General features: G+C 42.1%; 1 long non-coding RNA gene across 1 annotated transcript in view; it reads right to left on the bottom strand.

The window, feature by feature from the left end:
• The window catches only part of LOC132026839 (uncharacterized), a 52,006-nt gene that overhangs the window by 29,416 nt on the left and 8,372 nt on the right, over window positions 1-14,218 (bottom strand). The window lies entirely within an intron of this gene.

The following is a 14,218-nucleotide window of genomic DNA, read 5'->3' as shown; positions in this document are numbered from 1 at the left end:
GAAAGTACTCCCTTACATAACAGACAGTTCACAATAAAACATAAATGACTCAAACATATAAAATGATTTTGAACTCTACCCCCCAAATTAGAGGAATATAAAATAAAGATACCATTTTTCACATATCAGATTAACAACACTGAAAAGGCTCCTAATACACTGTGTTGGTGAGGATGTTGGGAAATGAGCACTTTCATATGCCACTGGAGAGAGTGAACACTGGAACTCTCTCTTGTGAAGAAATAATCCCTAAAACCTTGGGCCTCTGGGATGATGAGGGGACACTGAGCGGGAGGGGGTCACTTGTGCCTGTGAATTTCGGTTGTCTTCCTCTCCCTCTCCTTAGCAGTCTTACAAAATGCTAGATGGAAGGATCCTGCCAGTATCCAAGGCTTACTACAGACTTGAAAGGGAGGAAAGGAGGCAGGAGACGTGAGGTCAGTAGGTTCTGGCCCACTTCTCAGGAACCAGGTCAAGGAGGACCATCAGCTACCTCCAACGGTCAACAGAGGCACATTTTGTGCTCCATTACAAATCTCAGCAGACTCACCATCCATCTTGGTGCTCGCATACATGGCCCCTCATCCACCCCCTTCCCTACCCCAGCAGCCATTTTTCTCTCTTTGCTCATTTGCCTAACTCCTTTCCCAGGACTCTGCAGAGCACAGAATCTCACCTCATACCTTTCCTGGAAGACCTGCCACCATTTATTCCCTCACTGGCAAGAGCCAGACAACTCTGCTCAACCACAAGTTCTGTGTCCATAGAAAAGGAGATCCAGGATTGTTTGCTAATAATTTTTCCTAAAACTCATGAATGAGTAAGCCTTTCCCCCGGCTCTGTATTAGGTACCAGTCCTTCCACATCCCTTAAGCAGTTCATAGTGGGAAAACCAGGAACCAATAAACACAACAGCTACAACCTAGAAAATGCTGCAGTAGCCTAAACTCTGGTCTACACAACCTGCAAAATACTGTGGTAGCCTAAACTCTCCCCAGTCTACTGTACAAGAAACCAAAGTTTTAGTTTCAGGGAACTGAAGCCCAGATTAACACTGAAGGTCTTCTGGCAGCTGTGAGTGGACCCAGCCTCAGGATAAGGAGAAATAGCGGAAGCCTCAGGATAAGGATCCCTAGAAGCATGCCAAGTCATTGTGGGCCTGGAGCCTGCTCTGCCCTCATTGGATATCTTGTGAATTAATAAATGTCTTTAACATTTAAACCAAATGGAGGGGCACCTGGGTGGCTCAGTCTGCCATCCCTTCCTTTGATCTCAGGATCCTGGAATCGAGCCCCATGTCGGACACTGCTTATCAGAGTCTGCTTCAGGATTCTTCTCTCCCTCTGGCCCTTCCCCCAATCCCCATTCACTCTCTAAATAAATCTTTTTTTAAAATGTAATAAACTGAGAGGAGGAAGGCAAGATGGTGCACCGGTAGGGACCTCGTTTCATCTGCTCCCTTGAATTTAGCTAGATAACTATCAAATCATTCTGAACACCTATGAATTCAACCTGAGACATAAGGAAAGAATTGTTGGAATTCTACAGATAGAAAAGTGACCACTTTTTGCAATGTAGGAGGTGCCGAGAAATGAATCGGCAGGGATATGTGGGAAGATCCTCTGTGCAGAGAGGGAGCCTGTGTAAGCCGGCCACAGGAAAGTGAGGTATCCCTAAAGCATAAAATCAGAACCTTTAGAAATCTGCTCCAGTGAGAGCTGTCCTTGCCCAGGCGGTGAGGTGGGGCAGAATCCAAGGAGGGACAGTGTGGTCTCAGGACCCCTGGGGTCACAGAAGCATGGGGTGTCTAAGCCAGCAGAGTTCCCAGACATTGGAGTGGGGAAATTGGATAGGGTCGGGGAGCAGAGGAAGGGGGTCTTGATAAGGTTTGCCATAATCTGCAAACTGTGGCTAGGTTGGGCAGCAGCTGTTGTGTGGGGGCCCTGCATAGGACAGAAAGAGCAGTGACCTTCTGCCTTCTCCCAGGAGGATTGGGGCAGGCACGAGCCACAGGAGACTGCAGAGTCTGGCATGCACAAAAGTGAAGGTTGCTTATTCCTGACAGTTCTGAAAGAGTGGACCAAGATCTTTCACTCTGGGGCTGGAAATCAGGGCACAGGAATTCTTATTTTCATCCTCTAAAGTGGCCCACAAAGGCTTCAGGGAACAAGAGTGGCACAGAGCAGTTTACACTGAGCGCGGCCCCCTGGCAAGGGGCGGTACAACCCCCCCCCCCCCCCCAGGCAGAGATGCCTGAGAATCAGCACAGCAGGCCCCTTCCCCAGAAAACACCTGGAAGAACAAGTGAACACCAAGTTTAGGAGCACAAAGGAGTGCAAAATTCCAATACTAAGGGAAAACAGTAAATAGAATTCAAAGGTTTTTTCATGATTTATCTTTCAATCTAAAATTTTTCCTTTCCTTTTTTTTCTTTTTTCCATTCCAATTAGTTTATTATTTTATCAACTCTTCTTTTTTAAGTCTTTTTTTTTTTTATTTGACAGAGAGAGAGATCACAAGTAGACAGAGAGGCAGGCAGAGAGAGGGGAGAAGCAGGCCCCCTGCTGAGCAGAGAGCCCGATGTGGGGCTCGATCCCAGGACCCTGAGATCATGACCTGAGCCGAAGGCAGCGGCTTAACCCACTGAGCCATCCAGGTGCCCCCCCCTTTTAAGTCTTTCTAAATTTTCATTTTCTGTATTTACATTTTTTAGATATATTCTTCATTTTTTGCTTCCTTTCACTGTATTCAGTGTTATGTTTGTATATATGTAACTTTGGTGATTTTACACTTTTGGGATTTGGTGGGGGTTTGTTTGTTTTTGTATTTGTGGGGTTTTTTGTCTTTTTTTTTCCAGAGAGAGGGAGAGAGAGCGCGCATGCATGCACAAGTGGAGAGAGAAGCAGGCTCCCTGCAGAGCAAGGAGCCCAATGGGGAACTCGATCCCAGGACGCCGGGATCATGGCCTGAGCCAAAGGCAGGCTTAACTGACTGAGCCACCCAGGCCTCCCGGATTTGGTGTCTTTTAAGAACCCAGTACCTCCTGGAGGTTTGACCACCTGGGAGATTATATTCTCTTTTTGCACCCCCATCCCCACATTTTTTTTTCCTTTGGTTTTTGGTTTCTGACCTCTTTGAATTTCACTAGTGTGTATTTTGCTTGGGTCATGGTTGATATTTTTTATTTTGCTCTCTTGTTCATTCATTCTTCTCTGGGCAAAATGAATAGGAGGAGGAATTCACAAAAAAAAAAAACAAAAAAAAAACAGAAAATACTCTCTGCCACAGATCTAATCCATAGGGATGTAAATAAAATGTCAAAGATGGAATTTGGAATAATGATTATAAGGTTACTAGCTGGGCTTGAAAGAAGGATAAAAGACACTAGAAAGTTTCTTAGTGCAGAAATAACATGTAATCAGGCTGAAATTAAAAATGCTTTAACCGAGATTCAGTCTAAATTGGATGATCTAACAGCTGCAGTACATGAGACAGACGAGAAAGGAAATGACACAGAAGACAAGTGGATGGAAAGGAAGGAAGCTGAGGAATAGAAAAGCAACTAATGGACCATGACGGGAGGCTTCAAGAAATCAGCAAAACCAAACGTGAAACAATATTAGAAATGTGGTCCCTGAGGAGATAGAGAGAGAGATACACACACAGAATATATTTAAACAAATCATAGCTGGAAACTTCCCTCATCTGGGGAAGAATGCAGGCATACAAGTTCAAGACCTAGAGAGGACCCCTTTCAAAATCAATAAAAATAGATCAATACCGCAACAGATAGGAGTGAAGCCTGCACATTTTCAGAGACAAAGAGAAAATCCTGAAAGCATCTCAAGACAAAAGGTTCCTAACCTACAGGCGTGGCAACATTACGCTGGCAGCAGACCTATCCACAGACCTGGGAAGCCAGAAAGGGCTGGCATATATCTTTGGGGTACTAAATGAGAAAAACATACAGCAAAGAATACTTTATCCGGCAAGGCTGTCACTCAGAATGGAAAGAGAGATAAAGGGCTTTCTGGACAAAGAGAAACTGAAAGCCAGCCCTGTAAAAAAAATATTAGAGGGGATCTTTGAAACGAGGAGAGAGCCCAAAAGTAAGAGAGACTGGGAAGAAACAGACATTCTACAGAAACACAGACTTTAGAGGTATACAATGGCACTCAATTCATATCTCTCAATAGTTACTCTGGATGTAAATGGGGTAAATGATCCAATCAAAAGACACAGGGTGGGACACCTGGGTGGCTCAGTCAGTTAAGCCACTGCCTTCAGCTAGGGTCATGATCCTAGAATCAAGTCCCCCATCAGGTTTCTTGCTTGACAGGAAGCCTGCTTCTCTCTCTGCCTCTGCCTGCCACTCTGCCTGCTTGTGCACTTGCTATCTCTCTCTGATAAATAAAAATAAATAAATAAATAAATAAATAAAATATCTTTTTTAAAAAGAGACACAGGGTATCAGACTGGATATGCTATCCACAAGAGACTCATTTTTTGACCTAAAGACACCTCCAGATTGAAAATGAGAAGGTAGAGATCTATTTGTCATGCTAATGAACCTCAAAAGAAAGCTGAGGTAGCAACCCGCATATCAGAGAAATTAGATTTTAAACCAAAGACTGTAGCAAGGGATGAAGAAGGATGTTTAAAGGGTCTATACCCAACAAGAAGTTATAAGAATTACAAATATTTATGCTCCTACCTTGGGAGTAGCCAATTATATAAGCCAATTAATAACCAAATTAAAGAAACACTTTGATAATAATACAATAATCATAGGGGACTTCAACACCCCACTCAGATAATGGACAGATCATCGAAGCAGAGGGTCAACGAGGAAACAAGGGCTCTGAATGACACACTGGATCAGAGGGACTTAAGGGATATATATACTTACAGAATATTCTATCCTAAGCCACAGAATACACATTCTTCTCCAGTGCACATGGAACATTCTCCAGAATAGATCACATACTGAGTCATAAATCAGGTTTCAACTGATATTATTACAGTTGCTTTAATTGATATATTTCTGAACCCACAGTTATGTTTCCTGTAGGTGTTCATTCAGTGACTTCTTGCTCCTTGATCACTTTTAAAAAGTGAGTTAAACTTCATCCTCCTCCTCTTTTTTTTAAGGATTGTATTTATTTGACACAGAGAGAGATCACAAGTAGGCAGAGAGGCAGGCAGAGAGATTATTCCCTGCATATTTTCAGACCACAATGCTTTGAAACTGGAACTTGAGCACAAGATGACATTTGGAAGAAACTCAAAGACTTGGAGACTACAGAGCATCCTACAGAACAATGAATGGGTCAGCTATGAATTTAAAGAAGAATCTTAAAAATTCATGGAAATGAATGAAAATGAAAACACAGGTGTTAAAAACCTTTGGGATATAGCAAAGGTGGTCCTAAGAGGAAAGTACATAGCAATGCAAAACTTTATCAAAAAATAAGAAAAGTCTCAAATATACAGCTAACCTAACACCTAAAGGTGCTGGGAAAGGAGGAGTGAATAAAGTCTAAACCAAGCAGGAGAAGAGAAATTGCAAAGATTAGAGTGGAAATCAATGAAATAGAAATGAGAAGAACAGCAGAACAGATCAATGAAACTAGGAGCTGGTTTTGAAATTATTAATAAGATTGAAAACCCCCTAGCCAGACTTATCCAAAAGAAAGGGGAAAGGACCCAGAATAATAGCATGAATGAAAGAGGAGAGGTCACAACCAACACCAAGGAAATATGAACAATTTTAAGAACATATTATAAGCAACTACATGACAACAAATCGGTAATCCAGAAAAAACGGATGCATTCCTGGAAACTTAAAAACTACCAAAATTGAATCGGGAAGAAAGAGAAAATCTGAACAGACCCATAACCAGCAAGGAAACTGAAGCAGTGATCAAAAAATCTTCCAACACACAAGTCCAGGGCCAGAAGCCTTCCCAGGGGAATTCTACCAAACATTTAAAGAAAAACTAACACCTATTCTTCTGAGGCTATTTCAAAAAATGGAAGTGGAAGGAAAACTTTCATGCCTGTTCTGTAAGGCCAGCATGACCTTGATCCCCAAATCAGACAAAGACCCATGGATGTAATGTTAAAAGGACTACTCACCACAACCAAGTGGGATTTATTCTTGGGATGTATGGGTGGTTCAACATTCACAAATCAAATCAACAAACACATCACATTAATAAAAGAAAGGACAAGAGCCATATGATCCTCTCACTTGATGCAGAAAAAGCACTGGACAATATGCAGCATCCTTTCTGGATTAAAACTCTCCACAGTGTAGGTATAGAGGGAACATACCTCAATAACATAAAAGCCATCTATGAAAAGCCCACAATGAATATCATTCTCAGTGGGGAAAAACAGAGCTTTTCCCCTAAGGTCCAGAACATGACAGGGATGCCCACTCTCACCGTAGTTGTTCAACTAGAAGTCCCAGTCTCAGCAATCAGACAACAAAAAGAAATAAAAGGCATCTGAATGGGCAAAGAAGTTAAACTCACTCTTTGCAGATGACATGATGCTTTATGGGGGAAATCCAAAAGACACCAGCCCCAAATTGCTAGAACTCACACAAGAATTCAGCAACATGGTAGAATATAAAACTCAATGCACAGAAATCAGCTGCATTTCTATACACTAACAATGAGACAGAAGAAAGAGAAATGAAGGAATTGATCCCATTCACAAATGCACCAAAACCCATGTAAAAGTATGCCATGGATCTGAATAATGCTGAAGTACTTAGGGAAAAAATAAAACATTTAAGAACATGTATTCTGAATATTTTCTTGCAAGGTTGCCCATTCATTTTCTTCGTGTATCCATTTTTCTTTCTAATTAGCACTTTTTTTTGTTCTCTATACAAAATATCTGCATACCCCAAGGTTGTCAAATTATTTTCCCTCGTTTTCATAGGGAAGTTTTATGGTTCTAGCTTTTTCTTTTCTTTTTTTTACATTTATTTATTTATTTGGGAGAGGGCGTGCAGGAGGAAGGGCAGAGGGAAAAAATTTCAAGCAGACTCCCCGCTGAGTGTCGAGCCTGACACAGTGCTTGACTCCAGATGGGGTCCACGTGGGGCTTGACACGGGGCTCAATCTCATAATGCTGAGACCATGGTCTGAGCAAAACCAGGAGTCAGACCCTTCAGGGACTGAGCAAACCAGGTGCCCCTGGTGCAAAGTTTTATATTTAGGTTTATGATCCATCCCAAATTAATGCCTGTGTACAGAATGAGTTCAGGGTCAAGGTCCATTTTGTTTCCGCTTGAATACCCAGTTTACCCAGAATTATTCACCAAAAAGTCTTCCCTTTCCCCCACTAAATGGATTTGACATGACATTCTGGGCAAAAGTCAACTGACAATACTTGTTGTGATTGCTCTATTTTTGGATTCTATTCTGTTTCACTGATCTATCTCTACCCCCAAAGACTTTGATTACTGTGGCTTTACTATAGGTCTTAAAAGTAGGAGGGAATAAGCAGTGAAAGTTCTTCAAATGTGTTCTTTTAAAGACTTTTTTGGCCATCCTAGACCCTTTGCATTTCCATATAAATTTTAGAACCTACTTGTTCATTTCTTCTAGGGAAAAAAAAAAAAGATGGCTTTGGTGGCTAAGTCAGAAAAGCATCTGGCTTCAGCTTGGTCATGATCCTGAGGCCTCAGATCAAGCTTTACCTGAGGCTTCCTCCTGGGGGAGGCAGGACAGGGGGAGGAGGGCCTGCTTCTCCCTCACCTTCTGCTTCTGCTCTTGGTCCGTATCCCTTTCTCTATCTCTCAAATAAAATCTTTTAAAAATAGTAAAAATAAAATGTTTAAAAGATAGCTAGTTTTGACTGGGTTTGCATTGCTTGCATGAATCAAGTCATGGGAAACAGCGATCTCAATGACAAATCTTCCGAGGCATGAACAAAGTATATCTCCCAATTATTTTGCTCTTCTTGAATTCCTCTCAATAATGTTTTATAGTTTTCTGTGTAAGGCTGTTTCATATCTTCCATGAGATTTATTCACAGCCAGCGCTTTGTTGTTGTTGTTTTTGTAATTAGGCTCCACACCCAGCATGGAGCCCAGTGCAGGAATTGAACTCACAACCCTGAGTTCAAGACCTGAAATCAAAAGTCAGATGATTCATCCACTGAGCCACCCAGTTACCCCAACCAGTTTATGTTTTAGATGCTCCTGTAAAATATTTTAAATTTTCATTCTCCTTTCCATGTATGTTTATCATGCATCTGTCTGACAAAGAATTCCTATCCAGAATACACAATGAATTCCAACAAGTCAAAACCAAAAACAACATTAACGTCAACAATGGGCAAAAGAGGTGAACAGACGGTCCCCAAAAGATGTAGGAATGCCCACTACACACACGAAAAGGTGCCTAACTCAGATCATTCATCACCAGGGAAATGCAATGTGAAAGCATAATGAGATGCTATTTCACCCTCACTGACAACACAGAATGTTAACGAGGATGCTGAGCAACTGGAGTGTCACTATATTGCTGGTGGGAAGTGTAAACTGATCAACCACTTCGGAAACTAGGCTAGCACTTCGATATATCCCCACCCTATGACTAAGCAATCCCACTAAGCAAGTTCAGGAGAAATTTAAGACTTCTGTAAGAATGTTTATTGTAGCCTATTCACAATGACCAAAAACTTGGATAGATACAATGAAATGTCTAATCATCAAATGAACAGATGAACATGCACTACATATGAAGGAGCAAACTATCTTTACACTGACAAAGACTTTCTCCTTGACCAAACTCTAGCCAATGTCCACTGTGCCCTCTTCTCAGCTAGGCCTCAACCTTGAATTATCACACACAGACTTCACCAAACACTAACACAGTTTCTAACAGCTCAAGGCCCCTCACCGAGGATGGCACCAGTTCCCCTTACTGCCTGCCTGAGAAAACTCAAGGTAGCTACTGTTTCTTCAGCCAACACTGAAAAATCAGGCCCCTGCCTCCCAGTGAGCAAATCCAGGTGGTTTCACAGAGACAAAGACCTTTCCCACTTTTGGTCGTCTTTTCCTTCCCTGACTTTATTCAGTCCCAGCCTTACTCCCTCTTCTCTCCTTTAAAAGCCTGCTGGACAAATCCAGATTGAGTTTCATGCATGCAGGACTCTTTACCTGATTGTAGTAGTTATTAGATTAAAATCTGTCCTCATCAGTTGCACTAAGATCTGGCACCTTTTATCTTTGATACGTGCACACAACAGGGATAAACCTCAAAGAACACGCAAAGTGAAAGAAGACAAAAGAATACATGCTGCATGATTCCATTTATACAATGTTCAAGAACAGGCAAATCTAATCTACCACAGATCCTGAAATCAGAAAATGACCAGTGGGGGTAAGGAGACCAACTAGAAAGAGATACGAGGGTAACTTCTGGAGTTTCAGATACAGTTTATGTCTTGTGTTTGGGGGTGGTACACAGATATACAGTTGACCCTTCAACAATGCAGTGGCTAGGGGTACCCATTCCTGTGCAGTCAAAAATTTGCATATAAATTTTTTCTCCCCCAAAACTTTACTACTAATTGCCAACCATTGACCAGAAGTCTTACTGATAATATAAACAGTTGATTAATACATTTAACATATTTTGTATGGTAAATGTATTATACATTGTATTCCCTCACTAAAGTACACTAAAGAAAATATTCAGAAAATCATGAAGAAAATACATTTGCATTACTGTACTATATTTATAGAAAAATGTGCATATAAGTGGTCCCATGAAATTCAAATCCATGTTGTTCAAGAGTCAACTGTGTACATTCCTTAATGCTCATCAAACTGAACACCTGAGCATTTTATTTTATAAATTATCTCTTTCCCTACCCTTCCCTCCCAACTCCATTTTCTTCTTCCTCTCCCCCTCTGTCTTTAGGAATACCTGGGGCAATACTTTTCTTTTTTTTTTTTCTTTTAAGAAAGCTCCACTCCCAGCATGGATGCAACATGGGGCTTGAACTCACAACCCTGAGATTGAGACCTCAGCTGAGATCAAGACTCATACACTCAACCCGATTAAAGCACCCAGGTACCCCTACCTGGAGAAATTCTAAAGGAAAAAAAAAATAGATGAAAGATGTGACTGACCCTTCAAGTCCCCCCCCATTTTTAAAAGATTTTATTTATTTATTTGACAGACAGAGATCACAAGTAGGCAGAGAAACAGGCAGAGAGAGAGGAGGAAGCAGGCACCCTGCTGAGCAGAGAGCCCGATGCGGGGCTCCATCCCAGGACCCTGGGATCATGACCTGAGCCCAAGGCAGAGGCTTTAACCCACTGAGCCACCCAGGCACCCCTCAAGTTCCCCTTTCAATATTGACCTACACCTTCTTTAGTAAGAGGATACCAATTTTTATGAGGTACCAATCTGCCCTGTGAGAAATTCTCCTCTCCCACATGTTCCTACAGCTAGGGGTAGGACCACATGCCTAATTGTGGCGAATGACACATATGTTGAAATCTTCATGGTAGGGCTTCCTGAAAAATTGCTCTTAAACATGTGCCTTTTGTCAGTGTCCCTTTCTTTTCTTCCTTCCTGGAGTACAGTAGCTCAAATGAACTAAGAAAACGGTGCTGTTCCCTGGTACAAACCTATTATTCTGAGGAGCAAGCTATGGGACCTCTCAATCAATTCACAAATAAGTTACATCGCAAGTCAAAATGTGCAGGCATCAAAATGAAAAAAGCAAGTCCAACTGGAAGTGAAGAAGGATATACGCATGGCTGTGTTAAAGCATATATAAGAATTTGGTATCTAAGTTACATTTCAAATCCATGGGGGAGGGGCGCCTGGGTGGCTCAGTGGTTTAAGCCTCTGCCTTCGGCTCAGGTCATGATCTCAGGGTCCTGGGATCGAGCCCCGCATCAGGCTCTCTGCTAAGCTTGGAGCCTGCTTCCCCCTCTCTCTCTGCCTGCCTCTCCGCCTACTTCTGATCTCTGTCTATAAAATAAATAAACAAAATATTTAAAAAAAAAAATCCATGGGGGATATAGGCCATCACTAGGTGGTATAGGGACAAAAAGGGCTACCTTATAACATACAAAATAATACGGATAGATAAATGGTCTAAGCAATAGAAGCCAAAACCATAAAAGTGCTAAAGGAAAATGTAGTACTGATTGAAAAGGTCTTTTAAAGCATCATCTCAAAGCCACAAGCCATGAAGTTAGGCTGTCAGATTTGGCACCATAAAGATTCAGAATGAAATGTATCATGAAATGTATGGTAAAGGCTAAACTCAAAGACAAGAAGAGTTTGGGACAAAATACTGCAACAAGTACAGAGGCCAAGGACTACCATTCTACACATAAAAAGTTCTTAGAAATCAACATAAAGGGGCACCTGGGAGGCTCAGCCTTTGGCTCAGGTCATGATCCCAGGGTCCTGGGATCCAGCTTTGCTTCCAGCTTCCTGCTCTGGGGGGAGCCTGCTTCTCCCTCTCCCTCTGCCTGTCATTCTGCCTACTTGTGCTCTCTCTCTCTGCTGCTCCCCTTGCTTATGCTTGTGTGCTCTCTCTCTCTCTCTGTCAAATAAATAAATAAATAAAATCTTTTTTTAAAAAAGATTTCATTTATAAAAAAATTAAGATATCATTTATTTATTTGACACAGAGAGAGAGAGATCATAAGTAGGCAGAGAGGCAGGCAGAGAGAGAGGGGGGAAACAGGCTCCCTGCTAAGCAGAGACCCCAAGGTGGGCCTCAATCCCAGGACCCCGAGATCATGACCTGAGTTGAAGGCAGAGGCTTAACCCACTGAGCCACCCAGGTGCCCCAAATCAATAAATAAAATCTTAAGGGAAAAAACACTCAAAATAAAAAATAACATCAACAATAAAAACATAAATACCCTAAGAGACAACCCAGTAGAAAATGAAAAGAAGAAACAGGCAAAAAACTATCAGTGACAGTGACCAAATAAAAATACTCAGTCTTCCTACTGATTATAAACATATAAACTTAGGGGCACCTGGGTGGCTCAACGGGTTGAGTGTCTGACTCCTGATTTTGGCCCAGGTCATGGTCTCAGGGTTGTGGGATCCGGCCCCACTCAGGCTCTGCGCTGAGGGAAACATGCTTCAGATTCTCTCTCTCCCTCTCCTTTTGCTCCTTCCCCATTCTCTCTCTCTTTCTCTCAAAATACAAGGAATATTTTTCTGCCTTCCAGCTTACAGTTTAAAAGACTGAGGCTATTCTGTGATTAGCATCTTATTTACCATGGGTGAGAACAGAAATTGACATAATCTCTTTTTTTTTTTTAAAGATTTTATTTATTTATTTGACAGAGATCACAAGTAGGCAGAGAGGCAGGCAGAGAGAGAGAGAGAAAGAGAGGGAAGCAGGCTTCCTGCGGAGTAGGGAGCCCGATGCGGGGCTCGATCCCAGGACCCTGAGATCATGACCCGAGCCGAAGGCAGCAGCCCAAACCACTGAGCCACCCAGGCGCCCCTGACATAACCTCTTTTGAGGACCAATTCATAAAAGCTTCTCCCCTGAAATCCATCTCACTGGGAAATTCAAACACACATGCAAAAATGTTCATCACAGCCCTAATAGTCACCCAAATGATGAACAGAAATATCATCACATAAGTACAACCACATTGTGGAATACTACTCAGCCAATTAAAAAAAAGAAAAATGAGGCAAGAACTTATATGCCCACTTTATTTAAATTAGGATACTGGGTGGGGGAAATGCATTCACTTTTGTCATTTAAAAAGTTAATCCTAAAGGTGCACCTTGCTGGCTAGTTGGAAGAACAGGGGATTCATGATCCGGTGGTTATGAATCCAATCCCAAGTTACAGACACAGATTCTATGAAAACAAAATCTTAAAAATTAAAATTAAGTGTAAAAGAAAAATAATTAGTATTCTAGATCTGAGACCATTGTTTTCCATAAATATTTTCCAAATTAAAATTTGTTCCCTTTTTGAAAAAATGGGGGGGGGGTGAAAAGCCATGATTTATTCAACTTTCTTTTTTTTTTTTAATTTTAAATTTTATTTATTTATTTGACAGAGAGAAATCACAAGTAGATGGAGAGGCAGGCAGAGAGAGAGAGAGAGAGGGAAGCAGGCTCCCTGCTGAGCAGAGAGCCCAATGCGGGACTCGATCCCAGGACCCTGAGATCATGACCTGAGCCGAAGACAGCGGCTTAACCCACTGAGCCACCCAGGCGCCCCTTATTCAACCTCCTTTTTTTTTTTTTTTTTTTTAAAGGTTTTATTTATTTGACAGAGATCACAAGTAGGCAGAGAGGCAGGCAGAGAGAGAGGGGGAGGGGGAAGGAGGCTCCCCGCTGAGCAGAGCGCCCCAACGCGGGGCTCGATCCCAGGACCCTGGGATCATGACCTGAGCCGAAGGCAGAGGCTTTAACCCATTGAACCACCCAGGCGCCCCCTTATTCAACTTTCTTGATGGGCAAGTTTGGCAGCTAATTTATCCTCCATAGAATGAGAGTATTCTCATTCTCAAGTGACCTATCTTATCTGGGGAGGGAACACAGCTGCCCCCACCTTCAGAATATCTCAGATCAAAATCTCAACCTGCTCTCTGGGCTGAGCTGTATAGATGCCAACACTGTGTGGAAAGGCCTAGGCTGTCCGGAAAATGCTGCCTCTGCCAAGAGGTGATCCTGTGACCCATTTGCACATCAAGGGGGACACTTTTTTGTTTTTGTTTTTTTAGAGTCTACAGTGCATTTTATATTCATCTTAGATTTATACATTTCATATATGCTTTTAAAGCTTCAATTAAGGGGCTCCTGGGTGGCTCAGTGGGTTAAAGCCTCTGCCTTCACCTCGGTTCATGATCTCATGTGTAATCGAGCCCCACATAGGGCTCTCTGCTCAGCCTGCTTCCTCCTCGCTCTCTGCCTGCCTCTCTGCCTACTTTTGATCTATGTCTGGCAAATAAATAAATTTTTAAAAATCTTTTTAAAAAACGGTTGCCAAACTGTGGAAAGAACCAAGATGCCCTTCAATGGACGAATGGATAAGGAAGATGTGGTCCATATACACTATGGAGTATTCTGCCTCCATCAGAAAGGATGAATACCCAACTTTTGTAGCAACATGGGTGGGACTGGAAGAGATTATGCTGAGTGAAATCAGTCAAGCAGAGAGAGTCCATTATCACATG

This window comes from Mustela nigripes, chromosome 11 (assembly GCF_022355385.1).
Source record: "Mustela nigripes isolate SB6536 chromosome 11, MUSNIG.SB6536, whole genome shotgun sequence".
Classification (NCBI taxonomy): Eukaryota; Metazoa; Chordata; class Mammalia; order Carnivora; family Mustelidae; genus Mustela; species Mustela nigripes.
The sequence above is the reverse complement of the archived record's forward strand: the minus strand, read 5'-3'. Positions and strand labels throughout refer to the sequence as shown.